Genomic DNA, 17,786 nt, shown 5'->3' on the forward strand with positions numbered 1-17,786 from the left:
TTGACCTTTAGCGCAACCACGTGACGTGACGTCACGACAGCCGGAGCATAAGCTGGGCCCTAACTCGCGCAATATGCAACACATTCTTGGCTTAACCAAGCTAAGCCTGGCCATTTTAGTCATCAGGGACTGTAAGTCACGTCAAATAAACTTATCCTTAGCTTTACGAACAGCACTACAATATGCAGTTTCGCAGGATTTTTCTCTTGACGAAGATGCAGGAGTGTTTAGTCATCTAGCTATTTTGAACAAGCGTTTCTTTTTATTTTGTAGAGTTCACACAGATCTATGATACCACAGTTTTGATATGTAAAGCCGGAATGAAATTAAAGGTATATGTGTATGCATTAGTGCTAATAACTCGTGTTTGAAAGTCGCCCACTTTTCGTCGACAGTACGGGACGAAAGAGTAGGAATGGAAGTACCGCTGAACGTCTCAAGACTACAGTTAATGGTAGTGCAGTCAGCTTTCCTATAATTTAATATGCGCTTAGGCGTAAGAGCTCGTGTGATGGGATGCTAATAGTTAGGTTCAAGATTTTGTGATTCATGAATACACCAATAGCAGTGACGGCGCTAGTAACCTGGGGATTTTATGCGAGAAGAAGATCGAGAGTGTTAGTTCCTCGGGTAGGCTGGTCGACTAACTGTACTAATGAAAAATGGAGGGTGAGTTTAAGAAATTCATTAGAAGAGCGAGAGCTGGAAGTTAAGGAGGGCCAGTAAATATCAGGGTGGTTAAAATCACCCGTTAAGAATATATTTGCTTTAGGAACTTTCACTGAAATAGTGTCGATAATGTCGCGCAGAGCGGAAATGAAAGAAGGAGAGCTGTCTGGTGGTCTGTAACATACACCAATTAAAGAATTGGTGAATGATGACGTGATGCAGACCTATATAATCCCCAATTGGCTGGGAATGTCTACAACAAATGATGTTATGTGATCGTTAACGGCGGTTGAAACACCACCTCCTTTTTTACGTTCGTGATCTTCGCGGTAGATAACGTGAAAGTTAGTGTCTGAAAATATCTCCTGATCTGAAATACCCAAATGAAGCCAAGTTTACGTCATATTTAGTATGTCGCATACGCAGTTTTGAATGTTGAATTTGTGTTCGACATGTTTTAATGGAATGCTGCGTATAATAGTATATGGTAAAAATAACTGCGATGGCTCATTGTTCTGGGGCTGTGCTCATGAAATAACGGTAATAATTGCCGTCTGTTCCCATGCGAGCTATCTCATTGACCGAACAACTGCGCATGCTATGGCGTCGTAAACGTGCGTATTGTCAATTCGCAGTTTATCAACATTTAATTTGCATGGCATGTTCTTTTTCAGCAATGTGAAGAAGCACAGTCTTTTCGCTATTTAACTTTATACCCCACATCTCAGAATGCTTATCAATTGCCAGAACTGTTGGAAAATACACGTGGCCGTCTATACAACATACCCTTTTGAAGACAACAAAATCATCTGCATAATGTGTAACTCAAAAATAATGTTGCAGGAAATCTGCCAAACCGTTCATATGCATTAATGATAATGAAGGCCCAAGGACACTGCCCTGTGGAACTGCAGACGAAACAGGACGCGCACTTGAGGAAGAATTCTAAATTTGAGCAAATTGTTTGAAGCAAATTAGGGAGCATATGTAGTCGCGATGAACGCAAACACGTGTGCATGCAATCGCGGCCCCAATCACTAAAAAGTGAGGCAACGATAGATCTGTTCTAATAAAAAGGCATTCTAAAATATCATCGTCGAGGCACTCGAAGACGAAGAGCAAGAGAACGGCCCCTTGTCGCGAACGTGTGCTACTTTACTTCTTCAGTAAGCCGTCCACGGTGTTTGAAATAAACTTTTTTCTAAACCACCAGTCACTGGTCTCGATCGTTTTAACAATGGTGCCATGGTCGGGATACTACCTACCCGCCAACAAGGAAGGTCAACCTGTAAATAAGCTCTTTTTTCACTGTACCACTCCCCTCAATAATGCCTCTGTGGCCAGGAGGGTACCTGGAATAAATAAATAAATGAATAAATGAATAAATAAGCGGTAGAGCAGCGGATTGACCTTGATTGAGTGACGAGACCGTGACGAAGCCATCAATATCGGATGGTTGTCCGACAAGTAAGACGTCATTCTTACCCGCCTAATGATAAGCAAAGAAGTAGTAACGAAGAAGAGGAAAGCGCTTCACACGCAGATAACGCAGCTCATCAGCGCAGTCGAACAGCAAATTAATGAAGGAGCTAACAGAGAACAGTTACTCAAACGCAGGCGTAGAATAAGAGACTAAGCGCTAGCCTCAAGAGAGCCAATGAACAAATGGAGAAATTTCTAACACAAGATACTGCCAAAGCTGAATTCGAAAGAATAATAGTGCATGACATCAAAATAACGACAATTTTGTCTACAATACAATTCAGAATTTGAGATTCCGTACAGTCGCATTTGAACAACAGAACAAAGAAGGCGGCATCACCAAGTACAGATCAAGACTCAGGAAAAAAGCTAAACTACCTAAGCTTTTAATGACATAGTTTGGCTTTAAAGTGTAAATGACACATAACCGCTTTAAAGTGGAATTGCTTCTTGGCTCACTACAAGTCAGCAGTTCCCTTTGGACCTAACATGAGCAACTAACGAATGTTCAATTGTTTATTGGCATCTCTAATCGGCAAGGTAGCATCTACTATAGAAGGGCTTCAGTACCCTGCAGATGAAAATTATCATTAATAGATAAAAGTACTACAAGCAATGTTCAGAAATCGTAAATAATAGGTGAAGCTGCTTATGTACTATCTATTGATCCTAGGGAAAGGGAGGCCGGCGCAAGAAGCTGATGCACTACGCAAGCTAGTGCAGAGTGCAGGTCAACACATTGGCACTCAAATCACTGAAGGTGTAGACCGAGAGTTTCGCGCACATGTCGTTGACAGCGTTGAAAAGAACAATTCCACCGGAACTGTCAGTCCAGATCAAGCCAAAAGAAGCAATCAGAAACAGCGGAGCCATGCGAGCTAGCGCTCAAAGCAACACAATAGAAAAAGAATGTGAGGAAAAACTTGGCAGGTTTATGTCATTTCTGCGAGAACAAACCCCTTTTCGGAAAGAAGCAAAGTGTGAATAGGAGAGGACAGTTGGGAAGCCAAGGGAGAACAGCAGACATCTTCGAACAAATGCAAGGTTGTAAAGCTCATAAAACAAAATCTGCCTGTTCTGCAAGCAGAACAACCATGCAACTGATCACTCTTTTCGGAACATCCCAATGATGGAAATAACTCCATTCTCACCAAGAATAGAGCTTGTTTCATATGCACCCATCCAAAACACAGGGCACGCATTTGTAAAGGAAAAGTGAAATGCAAGAAATACAAAGGGCGACCGGCTACATCAGCGTGCAGAACGGTACGGCACGAAAAGGCAGAGCAGGTCACAGCAGCAAGCGGAAGCGACAACGTCTACACTACACGCAACTGACAATTTAAAGCATAATTTTGTCTTTTTGCAGACACTTGTAGCTTAGATAGGAGGAGAAAAAGTGGCAGACATTGCAGTTTGTTATGAGACAGCGGAAGGCAGTAGACATTTATTGAAGATGCATTAGCACGTAAGGTAGGTGCGAAGAAAATACGTCAGGGAAGGCTGACGATTGGTTCCTTCGGAGCAGACGAAAAATTCAAATTAATGAACGTTGTGCAAGTAGCTATAGCAACGCGAGAAAACAAATCAGTCACAGTAATGGAAGTTCGACAAGTTGACGTCATATTTCACACGTTGTCTACGTGCTGCAAATCAGAAACTCAACAAGAAAATAAAACTAAAGCTACAAATGGCGAATGACTGCACAGATACGAGTACAACGCACGCCATATGACTGCCCAACAGCTGAGATTATTATTCGGAGTTCTTTACGGGTAGAACACACAAATCGAAAACAGACTGATGTCAGTCGCGACAGTACTGGGTTGGCTACTGCAAGGTCCGTCCGAGCAAACCAAACTAAAATGAAGCCCATAACCAAGCAGTCATGGTTCTGAAGTTTGAAGCTGAGGCAAGAACACCTTATCAAGAGCTACAATGGTTTTGTAGCTTGGAATCAATGGGGATCACAAAACATAGTTGGAATACTACAGAAGCCGAAATTATAGCAAGATTAGAGATCAAGGTAGTACAACTAAACGGCCGCTATCAAGTCAACTTGCGGTCCAAAGAAAACATGAACTTGGCAATCAGCAAGAAAAATTGCAATGAAAGGATTCCTACAACTGACGAAAATGTTAAATATACACGAAGACATGCTGCGTCGCAACGATCCTGAGATCTCACAATAAAGGACATAGGGAGTCGCGGAAGAGGTTCAGGAATTCATAGTGCCACTGACTAAGCTCTGTTATTACGTGCCCTACCGTGCCGTTGTTCGAAAGGACCGAGCCGCAACAAGGATCGTATAGTATTCGACGTATCTCTACACACGTGGACCGGCGTGTCATTAAATGACAATCTGGAGGCAGGACCTAACTTCCCTGAACAATTCGGACTGGAACGACGGTTTAAAGACAGTGTAACTAAATATTGCAAAAATTTGTACTTGTTGTTTCTGATTTGTTCACTATTCTTTGTATGTATTCAATTGCGCTCCTGCTTAGACCGAAGGGTCCGCAGTATGTACTAAATATAACAAATAAAATAAATTTGGACGAAGACCTGCTCATTCGCTTTCGAAAAGAAATGCTGGCCTAAGTAGCGGACGTTCAAAAGGCATTCGTACAAGTTTTAGTTCGAGAAGGAGACAGAGATGCCATGAGATTTCTGTGGTGGAAGCATTGCGCCAACGGAAAGCTGCTGAATGAAGTACAAAACTCACCCATGACTAGAGTAACTTTGCGTTCAACACCGAGAAAGGTTTTTTTTTTCTGGTAGCTACATTCAAGCACTATTTCAAAGAAGTGGCCGAGTGATTTCCAGATACAACAGAAATGCTCCCAGAAGCGATTTTCGTGGGTGATGTAATCCGAGGGGCATCAACGTTTCATGGTGCTTTGAAGCTTTATAAAGGCGCAAAAGAAGTGTTCAGAGAGTTGGCGTTGAGCTTGAGAAAATGAACATCGAGTGAAGAGTGATAAAAGAAGATAATAGACGAAAGCGAAAAGGACAACGGTCACTTGGAGATTTCATCGAGAGGATACAAATAACCTTCTTAGCACCATATGAACGCCCTCAGACTACGTCCTACCCTTCCCTGTGGACAAGCGGGAGTCTTCACCAATAACAACGTATTTAAACAAAGGGACAATGTTACAAGCAGCAACAAAGGTGTTTGATCCGCATGGTTTGCTGTCTCCTGTTACGATACATGCAAAGATAACCTTTCAAAGACTGTGGAAAACGGACGTCACGTGGTATGATTCACTCCCTAAAGAAGAATGCTGCCAGTGGAGGGACCTAATGTCAGAACTGGGGCATCTGTGAGTGACACAAATAATTCTATGCTACGTAAGCAAGGGTGGAATAATACAAGCATACAAGCTGCATGTGCTTGCCGACGCGAGTCCAACAGCATGACGAGAGGCAGCATAATTGGTACTAGTGCACAACGATGGAACAAAATATTCAAAGCTACTAGCTACTTTGATTGGAGCTTTGTAGCTCCAATCAAAGAGGTAAGTTTGCCAAGACTTAAGCTAATGGCACCGATGACAGCATTAAGACTAAGTGAATACATGAAAAGTCACCTCACCGAAGGAACTTAAGAAGCGGACTGGTGGACCGACTTCATCGGATCAAAGAGGCTGCGAAATGGATACATTAGTTGCCAACAGAGTCACAGAAATAAGAGAGAAAGCACTACAAACTAGCTCATGGTTCATTCAAGATGAAGACTCAAATGTAGTATAAGCACAAAGGCGTTGATGAACTCAAAAGTATGAAGGTATGGACACCAGTAGAACCTCTGTGGAGCTGCAAAGAACAAGCGTGATTCACACGAATGCACAGATGGGCGATCAACATGAAGCGCAATGTCACAAATGCACACGAACAACAGAGAATAAACCAATCTTGGAAGTCAAAAGTTTTCATCATACGGGCGGCTTATAAGTGTAATAGCATGGGTATTCAGATTCATAGGCATTGCAAGAAAAGAACATCACAAGGGGCTGACAACAGGAACAGAAATTAAAACTGCATATACATATTGGATACGACAAACACAAGTACTACTCACACAAGCAAGTGACGATGCTGATTCAATTGGTAAATACTTTGAAATAAATGGACAAGAAGTCTGCTCTGACGACAAAGGACTGATATGACAGATAAGACGCTTGCCGGCATGTCGTTGTACTTCGAATGACGGATATATCACGGAATTACTGATTCAGCGTTCTCGTCAAATAATATTGCACGGCGGAGTTCAAGCAACACTAACGCAACTGCGGGCCAAGTTCTGAATGATGCAAGGTCACCACCTGCCATAATCTACTCGAACAACGCCAGGACCTTTACAAAGGTCGAGAAGGAAGCTTGAAGATGTTAGACACGAGCAGGTGAAGGATACCTGCAGTACACACAAAATACAATAGAAAACAATTCACCCCAGCAGTGCACCCCGTCGTGACGAGGATTTTACGAGCGCCTCATACGAAACCAGTAGACATTGATGCGAAAAATCATCTCAAGAAAAACAACCTCAATGCACGAACAACCCACAATCGCGGCAGAAGATGAAGGAACGTTTAACAGACTACTGTTATCTTTCGTATACGGCTAACCTAAGTAGCGCATGCCACTGACGTCTGCAGATATCATAGGCGGATGGCAGCAACTTCAAGGCGGACAAACAAGGCCGTACATCGGATCGTTGACGCATGGCGAAATAGATGAAGACTGGTGAAAGCTTCGTCGAAGGAATGGCACCGCGAATACCTCAAGGAAATAGGAGCAACTGTTAAAGTCGAGGAGCGACAAGCGAAACCATTTTCCAAAGGCAATGTGGTTTTAATTGAAGACTGGGGGCAAAGAATATTTTGCAAAATGTGGTGAATAGAAAAAATTTACCCTTGATACGAAGGAATATGGATGGATGGATGGAAACAACTTTATTCTGAATCCGGCAAATTTGACGACCCGGGCTCAGGTCTCCCATGAGGGGACTTCGAGGCCTTGCCTCGTCGCCGCCTCTCGGGCTTGCTGGACAGCCCACTCTTGTGTCTTGAGGTTGGAGCTGCGCAGAGCGGCGGCCCACTTCGACGCAAGAGCCTCCGGAGCTACTGCCATTGTAGCTGATGTAACCCGACACTCCCACAACATGTGTGACAGCGTCGCTCAGTCTCCTGACATAATTTGCAAATAGCAGTCGGGTATTGCGCGGGAGGAGGAGGAGGAGGAGGAGGAGGAACTTTATTATTGCACAAACCGTTGCGCGGTTTATTCCTCGGTGGTTCCCTCTGACAGGGCTCCACTGGCGATCGCGGCTCGCCGGGCCTGGTCGAGGGTCGCCAGTTGGCTTCCCAGGTCCAGTTCGGAGAGTCTCGCCTCCCAAGGCCACGTAGTGAGTGTGTGTGTTGTGACTCGTGTCGAAATTGCGTCGCCCGGACGGTCGGTGCATTGGTGTGTTATGTGCGCGAGTGTTGCTGTGTGGTTGCTACACCAGGGACATGTTCGGGACGTATAACTGTCTGGGTAGATTGCGTGTAGACGAGACAAGTGTGGGTATGTGTTAGTTTGCAGGCGGCGCCAGTCCCTTGCCTAGAGTTTATTGAGAGCTTTGTGTGGGGGAGCGTATTGCGTTCTTCCGAGCCGTTGGTCCTGTAGTATTTGTTGACCTGTCGTTAATAACTCGTGGGTCGCTCGTCGGTCTGTCGGGGGCTGAAGAACGGTGTGGTCTGCCGCTCGGCTAGTGAGACCTCGAGCTGCGCAGTCCGCCTCTTCATTGCCCCGCAGGCCTTCGTGCCCGGGGCACCAGACGATACCATGGGTCCAATGTAGTGTGCGACCCAGGATTCGAATGGCTTGTATAGGGAGTGTTCCATTCAGGTATAAACGACAAGCCGCTTGTGAGTCAGTAAGGACATGGGCGGACCTTCCCTTGCTCTCAGCGTCGCGAAGTGCGAGAGCGATTGCTGCTGCTTCTGCTGCTGCGCTGCATGTGGCGCGGATGGAGGCTGAGGCTACCAGGTTCCCCTGACTGACAACGGCGATTGTGTATTTGAGCCCGCAACGTGGCGACGAGGGATACGGGCTAGCGTCCGTGTAGTACGTATCCGGGTCTCTGAAACAACGTTTGTGCAACATGCGGGCACGCGCTGCTCTTCTCTCCTGATTGTGGGTGGGGTGCATGTTCTTGGGGATAGGGTCTACTACAATGTTCTCTCTAAAGTGGTTAGGCAAGAGTTGTGTTTCTTCTTTGCAGTACTGAGGTGTCAGCGGGTACCCTAGCCGTTGAAGAAGGTGTCTTCCCTGTTGAGTCTTGTTGAGGCGCTCCCTCTGCGCTATGAGCGTGGCACTTGCTAGCTCCTCAAAGGTGTTGTATACGCCTAGCGCTAGTAATTTCTTTGTGCTTGTGCTTGACGGTAGCTGTAAGGCCGTTTTGTACGCCGTTCTTATAAGAGTGTCCATGCGTTCTGTCTCGCTTTTGCGCTTGACTTGATACGGTAGCGCGTACGTGACACAGCTGATGACGAGGGCTTGTACCAGTCTTAAGGTTTCGTCCTCTGTGAAACCATCTTTGCTGCGCGCTACTCTGGCGATGAGTGATGCGGTGCTTCTTATTACGTGATTTAATTTCTCTTTTTAATTTCTCTTTTTAATTCTCTTTTTAATTTAATTTCTCTGAGGCTAGCTTTATGCCGTTGTTCTCCTGGATGTGCATACCTAGTATGCGTGCGGTCGGGACGCGCTTTATAGGTTGCCCGGCAATCTCGAGATGTATTGGTGGGGCTCGATGTTCCTTAGTTTGCTTAGGCCGGACTTGAAGGTACTCCGACTTGTGTGGGGCACACCTCATTCCTGCTGTGGTTAGGTATGACTCGATGCATCCGATAGCTGTGAGTAACGTGTTTTCTCTGTCGCCGTATGAACCCTTGGTTGCCCATAGAGTGATATCGTCGGCATAGAAGGCACATCCGAGTTTTGGTATGTTTTCCAGTTGTAAAGCAAGTTTTTTAAGTCCGATTGTGAAGGGGAAAGGAGATAATATTGACCCTTGCGGAGTACCCTTCTGCGGTAGATCATATATGTCCGATTGTATGCCTGCTATGCCGATGCGAGCGTTACGGTGGCTGAGAAAAGCCACGACATAATGGTATACTCGCTCTCCGCATCCTATGGCGGCGAGGCCATCTAGGATGGTTTCGTGTGCTATATTATCAAAAGCTTTTTCTACGTCGAGGGCTAGGAGTATGTTGTTGTTGCTGCCCGGTTGTGGGTTGAGGACCTCTTCCTTGAGGAGGAGGAAGACATCCTGTGAAGACATGCCTTTCCGAAATCCGTACATGCAATTGGGGTATAGTCCATGTTCTTCGATGTGTTGTTCCATTCGAGTGAGTACAATTCGTTCAAGAAGCTTGCCTAGGCAAGACGTAAGCGAGATCGGTCGTAATTGATCGAGCCTGCGCGGTTTTCCTGGTTTGGGTATAAGGACTATGTGAGCTGTAGTCCATTCCTCGGGTAATGTTCCGCCCGGTGCCCATATTTCTTCGTTCAGCTGCTTTGTAAAGGCTCGCAGGGTTTCATCGCTTAGGTTTCTCAAGATGGCGTTGGTGATCCCGTCGGGACCCGGTGCCGTGTTTTTCTTGAAGCTCTGTGCTGCCGCGTATACCTCCGCATACGTGATGGGGGCATCAAGTATCTCGTTCGGAGCTCCCGGATATTGAGGGTATGGTTTCGGATGCCCGGTCCGGATTCCCGTGTACGTTTGCTGGAGTTCCTCTATGAGTTCATCCTCGGTTCCCGGATATTCGCCAACTAGTTTTTGTAGGGTTGTGTTTGTTTCTGTTTTGGTATTTGAAGGATCGATGATGCTGCGGAGTATGTTCCATGTCTTTTTGGTGCTTAGCGTGCCTTTAAGCGAATGGCAGAACGTGCGCCAATTGTCCCTGTGAACCTTCAGGGCATAATCGTTGGCCTGTTTAGTGATGTTTGAAATCCTAAGTCTAAGTTTGCGATTTAGCTTCTGTTTGCGCCATCTTCTTGTATTAGATTAGTATTAGTATTAGTGTATTAGATGGTTGTCGATTGCCGGCGTGTCGGTATCGGTTTGGTACACTTTAGTGTTGGCGTCATATAGTTCTTTGATGCGTTTGGCCCACTCCTTGATCGTGGTTAAGCGGCCTTGATGTTCCGGGAAGGGCAGACTTGTATCTAAATCGAGCTGTTGCGTCTCCCTAAACTTAGGCCAATTTGTAATTTTGGCCTTCGCTAGGGGTCGGCGTAGTTTGGCCGAGGCGCTGGTGATTTCGATAATGTAGTGATCACTACCCAGTGAGTCGTCTAGGACCCTCCAGCTTGTTCCCACGGTATCGTTGGTGATGGTGAGATCAGGATTCGTGTCCCGGCTAGCACTGTTTCCTATTCGAGTAGGCGTACCTGGTACTGTAAGTAGTGAGTATTTGTGGCGCTCTATGGCTTCTAAGAGCTTGGCGCCCTTGGTGTCTGCTTTCGAATAGCCCCACGTGTTGTGCTTTGCATTGAAATCGCCGGTTATAATTAGGCGATCGCGGTGCTCCAGCATTCCCTGTAGGTGCCGGAACAATGACGCGAAGTCAGCCTTTCTGTCGCGGGGGGGACTGTATACGTTGCATACGACTTGTTTAGGTCTTCCCTTCTTGACAGGCCATATCGCGGTGATGAGATGTGGGATTTCCTCACCGGGGAGCACTGTGAGGGTTGTTGCCAAATCTTTGCGGACGAGCGTGGCCACCCTACGGTAGCTGGGGTCGTACTGTATTTTATACCCCATAACTGGCTTCGGTTGCTCTCCCACCTCTTGCAAGCAGATAATATCCGGGGGTACTAGCACCGCCTGTACGTATAGCGAGAGGGATGCGTGCTTGCTTTTAATGTACCTACAGTTCCAAGACCAGATCGTGATGCTTTCGGTTTCCATTTGAGGTTTACGGGCCATGATGGGACTTAGAGGGTATTGTGCTGTCTGTGTCGGAAGTTAGCATGCTACCGTCATCTGTCCGAGAGGGTATTTTGCTACTTTTTCGTTTACGCTTGGGTTCCTTGGTTAGGGATTCGTTAACGTATTTCTTTTTTTCTTGAAATTCCTTAAAGAACTGTAGAAATTGTTGCTGTATTTGTTGTATTATTTCTTGTTGTGATTGTTGCAGTGCTTGTTGCATTTGGTCCTGGGTTACCAGGTTGCTCTCAGACGGTGAGTGCGCCTGAGGCTGCTTTGGCTGTGTTGTTTGGGGGGAGGGGAGCAGTTGTGTTTGTAGAGGCGGATGTCCGGTGAGAGTGCTTAGCTGTGGTAATTGAGATTGTGGCGATCACTCACAGGTCGCAGCGTGTGCCGATTCAAGCATGGCTACTCTTTTCATTAAAGTTTCGATTTTGTGCTCGTAGTCGATTAGACGCTGTTTTTGCTGTCTATTTTCCTCAATGACTCTCTGGTATTCTGGATTTTGTGTGATGGGTGTGGATGTGTTTCGTGGCTTAGGAGAGACGACTTCCGCCCAGCTTACCTCGTGTGAAGGCTTCTGCTTCCTTGCCAGAGGCGACGGGTTCCTTTTGGGTGTCGGTGGTGCCCGATGCTCGCGGCTCGCTGACCGGGAACGGGAGCGGGATTGGGAGAAGGAGCGTTCCTCAGTATTGACCGGCCGGCCGGGAGTGTCCGCCCTGTAGGCCTCTTCTTCGTCTTCCGAGGCGAACCATCGTGGGGCTTTCGACTTCATCGGGGCTGATGATGGTGTGGGTCGGGGTCGAACCGGTTTGAGTCGCTGCTTGCACGAATGGTCACCGGTTGGGTGGGCCTCCCCGCACGAGGCGCAGTTTATCTCGCATTTGTGTCCGTCGGTTGGGTTAAGCAGTCTGCACAATCTACAGATGGGTCTGTCTGGGTTTGGGCACACGTCGGTACGGTGGCCCTTTTCCCTGCAGATCTTGCAGACTTGGAGCGTCGGTCTAAATGGGTAGCAACGGAGTTCACCTCCGTAGTAGTACACAAATCGTGGTAGATGGGGACCAATAAAGGTAAGCGCTGCACTTTGAGTGGCACCGATCATCCTGGCTGTAAGGATTTCCACGCCTTGCGTTCTCACTCTGAGGTGGGCCATGAGGGTTTCAGTGGTTGTGTGTAACGGTATTCCATGTACCACTCCTCTGAGGGCGCCTTCTCCTTGAGCGATCCAACATAGCCATCCTATCGACCCAGTACGAAGAGGTCGCCGAAAAAGCAAGACACATCCACACCTTAACGCTTAGTGGCAGAAATTGCGCGGGGAAAATGTGCTGCAATCGCACCGGACTGGGGAAGGTTTGTGTTTGCAATTGTCGCCAGATGCAAAGGAATAAGAAGAGCTTTCTTACTTCGAACAGGCTGCAAATAATTTCTCAGAAGAAGTATGAGCAACATCTACCCTCTTTAAGGGTGCTTCAAACAGCCCACCAAAGTCTATCTCAGCACAAGTTGGGTGGGCGGGAGCCTGTAAAATATAATCATCAAGGCACTCGAAGAAGACGCAGAAGAGAACGGCTCCTCGTCGCGAGCGCGTGCTACTTCTTGAAGAACCGTTGATATTCAAATCAGTCACCAGTCTCATTTGTATTAAGAGGCGCAGCTAGTCGAATGCAGGAAGGAGGGGTGCACAATGTCATCATGGCATATGGGAGAGAAGGAAGGCACCAGGAAGATGCTCTCGGTAACTGCCACGTACGCCTCGCATCACCATTCTTCCCTCGACAAGCATCATCACCAACTCCGTGCTCGCGACATCGCGTCTAAGCATATCTGTCTGATTTCGCATTTGCATTTGGCATAGCCTGTGTACTGATAATTTTAAGTCGAAGTAGTGCGCAAACGTGCATGGAGAACTACAGAGTAGATGAAGCCACCGCACTCCTAACAGCTGATTATCTCACGTGGTAGTTACGCACATATCATCGTACAACAGGAAGAAAATGGAAACAAAAATCACCGTCACAACATAGATTACATTCTAGAAAAAGTATCTGTCAAGCGCCGCTTCCCCTCGAGTAAGAAAATTTCTTTTTTCAAAAAGGACACACTGGGGCAGCTGACTCCTTTTTTCTTCTACTATTTATCTCAAACACCGCTATCATCTTCCATCTCACCAAAAATATTGTTTTTCTGCTTGATATTTCTGTTTACTCTATTTTTTAGACTCTACGAACAACTTACAAAGCACATAGCAACCTTCTGCAACAACGTCATCAGCATCGCTATATTCTCCCACCAAACGATGTGATGACGGACGTTGGGCTGATAGTGTAAATGATGCTGATTAGGTAAAACATGGACAGCCTGAAACAATGCTGAAGATTTCAGACAATGCCTGACTAACTGTTGAAATGCTTCACGCGGCAACCTTTCCAGGGTCAAGTGTTTTGTGTATGTTTACAGTATGCTAGAAATATGTTGTCGATCTGAGTTGCCACTTCCGCGTCAGTAACCTCGGTATGAAAGTACACTGCGCTCTTAAAAACCCGTTTTCATGCTGTTCCACTGATTACTCGACGTCAGAGGTAGTCACGTGCAGATAGCGCACTATATACGGGCCTGCACCTAGTGTCCCTCACTGAAATTGCTCTCCGGGTTTCTGTTGCATTCGTAACTTGGCGCATTCAATTCTTTGTCGTTAGCCTTCGCAACGTATCATAGTCTTGATTTACTCTTGACTTCTCCTCTCCCTATCTTTAGCTACCCCTCTCACTCATACCCGGGTGATTCCACGAGAGATCAACACGGGTCAAAAATTTCATATCTTATATTTCATTGAATATTTTATATTTTATGCGCATATCACTAGGTAGCACTAAAGTGAACGTGGCTTCTTTGCCAAATGAATATTTTAGGAGGAAAAAAATCACGAGATTCTTCAGTATGGAGGTGCCTATTTAATGCACAAGATATTTTCACAAATTCACAACGATGTGAAATACATTATGTTACAGCTACAAAGGATACGTTCTTGTGTGTAAAACCTAGACGTAAAGAAGGGTCAGCTAGCACTGTTTCAGGCTTCCGTGCAAAACGGAAGTGTTTTAGAAAAAATGCTTAATTTGCTACAATCTTCAAAAGTTGCTATATTTACGATTTTTTATCAACTAAACCAATACATGTAGCCTTTTGAAATTTGCTGGACTGCGAGACCTTAACCTATTCAACAATTGTGCTGAATCTTCTTGCTGTATAACAAATTGCCATTTCTACAATTCGCCTCAAATTTGAAGTTTTGACAAAAATGAACGCTGTCTAAAAATGAAAATAAAAAAAACCATCGTAAATTTTTCTCAAAATCTCGTAAACAACTATTCACAGGCATGTGAAAAAGAATATTAAAAAACATGTTGCATTATTTTGTTTGTAATCCCAATACAGGTGGTAGAAATGAGAGCTTTGCCAGAATGCAGCAAGGTGCTGAGGAAAAGGAACTTCGGGGTAAAAAGAGCATGCATAAGGCTCTGACTTGCCTATACTTGACCGTAATGGCGACGTAAAGGCAGTTTTGACCTTATAATTAATACTTCTGCATAAAAATGTGTTTAGTACACTACTTATTCGCTTGAAAGGGAATAACAAAGCATCAGCATAGCCATTACGTGGCTCATATTATTTAACAGCAAGTGCGTGTGCCTTGCAGCGTAGATAATTTGTGCCTTCTGCTAATGCAGGGTTTTTATTTCTTTCTGTGCTACAGAATTAACAGTTAACTCTGCATAAATGTACACAGGTAACAGAATGTACGGCAGGTAAATGCCTCCAAAAATGTCGTACTGGTCATTACATGAACGTCATTATACAACCTAAGAGGCGGTGGTGGGAGTGGCGATGGTGTTGGTTAAGGCAGGGTTAGCTGGCAGATAGTTCCAGCGATTGCTTATTTTACCGCCTCTGAAGAAAAAGAAAAAAAAGGAACTGTTAGAATACTACATAATCAAAAGTTCACAGTCCCTAAGTATCACCACTTGTCAGAAAGTTCAGTTTCTTAGAAAAGCTGGAAAGGAGCACGAGACTTCCTCTTTCAGATACTTGGGTCTATTGCGAAACATTACCTGGTCCGCGCACTCTTGAGCAAATTGCCTTCTGTGCAAAGCCTCAAGTAGAGCATCTATTTATTCATTTAAGTAGTGGCAAGACCGAATGCTAAACGATGATAGCGTGCTGAGAACACGTCCTAAGTTTACGAAGTGCTGCAGTACTGGCAGCTCTTTCCGCATTTTTCTATAGGACCAGCTGATCCTGAGGGCCAGATCACGCAGTGCTAATGGAGCGAATCCAATGCGCAGTGGCACAGTTGCTTGCCTGCTGACTTGTTGTTGTGCAACAAGTGCACACTTGTTGACAATCCGCACATGCCGCATGGAGGCAGGGAGAGGGCACAAGGAACTTCGAGCATACCCGCTGTATACGCTCAGAAAGGCTTGATCCTTTTCCATTTACCTGCAGCAGTCCGAGGCCCTCATACAAACGCGAGGAAATTGGTGGCGTCAGGCTTGCTTAACCAAATGTGCCATAACTGTACGCCCGGAACACGTGGCAAAGATTTCCACTGGTTCCTTTTGAGGCGGCGAAAGTTCTCTACTTCATCCACATCTGCACAGAGCAGTTTGACGTTTTTCAGCATTGCGGCCATCTGCGCCACCGTTTCAGAGGCTGACCTAATGATGTAGTGCTGTGTGCTCCGAAATTGTACAGCGAGGCTTGGTGCTTTACTAAGCCACCAACACCATCGCAAGCGTTTTTGCCATGTCTTGTGGCCGAAAAAAGCCACTTTGTTGACGCGTGCTTCTTCTGTGACAGCTGCTAAAGCTGATACTTGTTTTTGAAATGGCTACTGGCGCCGTCAGACACGTATGTAGTATGTTTGCAAAGCTGAAGTTCTTCCTTCATGCACGCATAGATTTTTTGCCAGTGCAAAGCAAGCGTGTGCAGCATCATGACATACGTCATCACTGGGAACCGCAAAACATTGAGTGGATCCGCTGCTCGTGACGACACACGCAAATAGCTAGACCTGTTTTTTTTGTGCCAATGGTATGATTGTACGTGGTTCGGTACAACAGCTGTCCAATTCTCTGCAAAGTCAAAGGCACGGGATCCGGGCTGTTCAATACGTTTGGCATCGTGTATTGCTGATGCTTGAATGCCTTTATATAACCATGGGTGATCCACTTGACAAGCCACGCACCAAGCTCCTGGAGAAAGGTAGTACCCTGCGCTATCTTTTTGACGAGGTCGCCATTTTCCCACACCGCATTGTTTACCTCTGTCTCTACAGGGATTCCCAAAATTGCAGTAGTAAAAGCATCCTCATTTGCACAACAATCACAATCGCCCAGGAAAGAATCGGTCGTGAGTGAGGTGCAAAGACATAGTTCTTTGAGGTGGGTAATTGTGTAGGCACCTTCAATGAGCTTTTCTAGCGCGGAAACACACTGTGTGGCGTTGGCGGAATACATGCAAACGTACACTTCTTGTTGTGGAGCAAAAAGAACCCATTTCGGCCGGAGATAATCAAGCTTTGAGAGCCCAATAGATGTATCCGGATTGGCTTCCTTAAAGAGACCACATGTCTGCTTTACCGAGCGGGTCATGAATCTCTTGCCAGCATACTGTTTGTTTCCATCAATCGAAACAGATACTACGTCCCTTTTGTTGGCACTCTGCGGAGCACATCCATGCTCGTCTTTCGTATAATATTCCACAGCGGTATAAACGACTGTTGGGTTCAACCGTGTTCTCTCAGGTGCGTCTGGTGCTGACCATATTCCACGTTTCTCGCACCAACGTCGGGATTTGTATGTCATGTAGGCTGACAAACTTGGAATGAAAACTTGAACTTTTCAGCGCTCCAGCTGGCTTCGCAGTAGAGCCAACAAGCGCATTCACTTTTGGTACGAAGAGCACATTTCATAGGTTTCTATACATTTGGCGACCCATTCGGTGCACATGCCTCATTTGGTACCTGAGGGGTCCAAATGGCGCTCGCACTATACGAAGTAAGATTTGGACCTTGCAGTGGCACTGAGTTGAATTTGCTTCAGCACCGGGCGAAAGTTCCTTCGTCGCGAATCCGACTTCTGCTGATGAACGTGAGGCAAACTTTCAAGTGGCACTTCTTTCTACCTCCCAGTTCGTCTTCTTCCGGCAAGAATTCATCGCCTCCCGTGGATTCACTTCCCATGCTTCTACACTCTATCAACTCTAGCAGCCGCATCTGAAAGCATGAACTAAATATGGGCGCTAATGATGGCCGAGGAGAGGCATGGCTCCACGAATTTATGTCGGAAATTCTGACATTTTAGAATGGCGTGGTTGAAATAATTATAGTTTACCAAAACTGCCTTTACGTCACCATTACGGTCAAGTTTAGGCAAGTCAGAGCCTTATGCATGCTCTTTTTACCCCGAAGTTCCTTTTCCTCAGCACCTTGCTGCATTCTGGCAAAGCTCTCATTTCTACCACCTGTATTGTGATTACAAACAAAATAATGCAACATGTTTTTTTAATATTCTTTTTCACATGCCTGTGAATAGTTGTTTACGAGATTTGGAGAAAAATTTACGATGGTTTTTTTTATTTTCGTTTT

General features: G+C 45.8%; 1 protein-coding gene across 3 annotated transcripts in view; it reads left to right on the forward strand.

Annotated features, from left to right (window-relative positions):
• The window catches only part of LOC135912659 (uncharacterized), a 170,309-nt gene that overhangs the window by 24,498 nt on the left and 128,025 nt on the right, over window positions 1-17,786 (forward strand). Inside the window, exon 3 of one of the 3 annotated variants that reach the window (XR_010567747.1) lies at window positions 1,344-1,457. The exons of the other annotated variants lie outside the window; for them this stretch is intronic. The gene's annotated coding sequence lies outside the window, so the exon portion shown is untranslated. Of the gene's footprint in view, window positions 1-1,343; window positions 1,458-17,786 lie in introns of those variants that run through there. 3 annotated transcript variants of the gene reach the window in all.

The sequence above is a fragment of the Dermacentor albipictus genome, chromosome 1 (genome assembly GCF_038994185.2).
Source record: "Dermacentor albipictus isolate Rhodes 1998 colony chromosome 1, USDA_Dalb.pri_finalv2, whole genome shotgun sequence".
Lineage (NCBI taxonomy): Eukaryota > Metazoa > Arthropoda > Arachnida > Ixodida > Ixodidae > Dermacentor > Dermacentor albipictus.